We start from the raw sequence: 1,406 nt of genomic DNA on the forward strand, positions 1-1,406 counted from the left end.
TTAAAATGAGCGTGATTGCACCATGTGGTGAACAAATAAGAAAGGTGGAGATGGTACAGACAAGGCCAGGGATGGGAAATGAGGGAGGTGAATTCGACTCTCCCATTGCTAAATATGTAGACCTGAGTATAGAGATTGAGAGGGCAGTTGATAAGAGGATGGATCTTTCTGCTGCGAAGGAACCAAGTAGGGTAGAGTAGAGGGTGGAGAAGGAGCGCCCACTCCCAGTGAGTACAAGTAAAGTGGGGGAGAGCTTTTCCTTTGGTATGGTAAGTACAGCTGCACGCCACCTAAGTGTAGTGGTTGGGTAGTCACTACCTAAGGTGGGCGAGCTAGCCAACATCCTTCGTGACGTTAGGGTCGCTACTGAACACCTGTTAGGCACTATTAATGATACGGCCGTCAAGGACGTGTTGTGATTTGGAAAGGCCGACCTTCTGAGGGCATTTTGTTCGACCCAAATAGAGTCACTGACTTTGATAGCCACTCTGTTGGGTAAAAGAGTGATGGCCAGAATGGAGATTAAGCTACTAAAGGCCCAGTTAGGAAAAACACAGGCTGAGCTAGAAGCGGCCAGACTAGAGAATGGCAAATAGCGGAAGACGGCACAAAGTGCTTGCGCCAAAGGGTTGGTTAGTGAGCGATGGCCAATAGGGATGGAAGTATTAGTTTTAGTGCAAGACTATGTGGCTGACCGGGCAAAAAAGTACCAGGGGGATGTAGTGGCCGAGTTGGCTGAGGTGAAGGCACAGTTAGGCCAGGCAGTCAGTGAACTGGATGTCATTCATCAAAAGGTGGGGTTGTTGGAGGCCGAAAGGGAGAGAGAGCGAGAGAAGGTGTTGGACGCTCAGTAGGCCTGTACCCTAGCTAACGAAAGGCTAGAAGAGGCGTTGGCCAATAACGAAGAGCTTCGTGACGCGTCTCTAAAGGAGAAAGAAGAGGCTGATAAGCGAATTCCAAAGTTGGAGAAAGCTTTAGAAAAGGAGAAAAATGAGGTGGCGGAGCAGGCCAGGGTTATAGCGTTAGAAAGAGCAGCCTATCCTGACCTCTATACCGCAGTAGTGGAGTAATTCAAATAGTCACCGGAGTTCCAAATAGCAGTAGACGTTGCTGTGGCTTTGTATCTGGCCAGGGAATGAGGGTCTGAGGCTGGTCTTTTAGAGGTGCAGGCGGTCAAGTTGGTGGAGGGACAGACAAAGACGGAAATAATCCACAACTTCTAATAATTTGACTATTACAAACACCGCATGAGCGAGTATTGAGAGGGAGAAGAGGAAATCCGACGGGCGTAGATCGACCATGAACACTGTTAAGATGACCTTATCATCATTCTCCTCAACCTGGAGGGCTTTCGAATTAAAACAGGTGATAAAGCTACGTAGCGATTCCCCGTCGGTTTGGCGAAT

Source organism: Camellia sinensis, chromosome 1, assembly GCF_055761805.1.
Source record: "Camellia sinensis isolate YWXY chromosome 1, ASM5576180v1, whole genome shotgun sequence".
In the NCBI taxonomy this organism is placed as follows: Eukaryota; Viridiplantae; Streptophyta; class Magnoliopsida; order Ericales; family Theaceae; genus Camellia; species Camellia sinensis.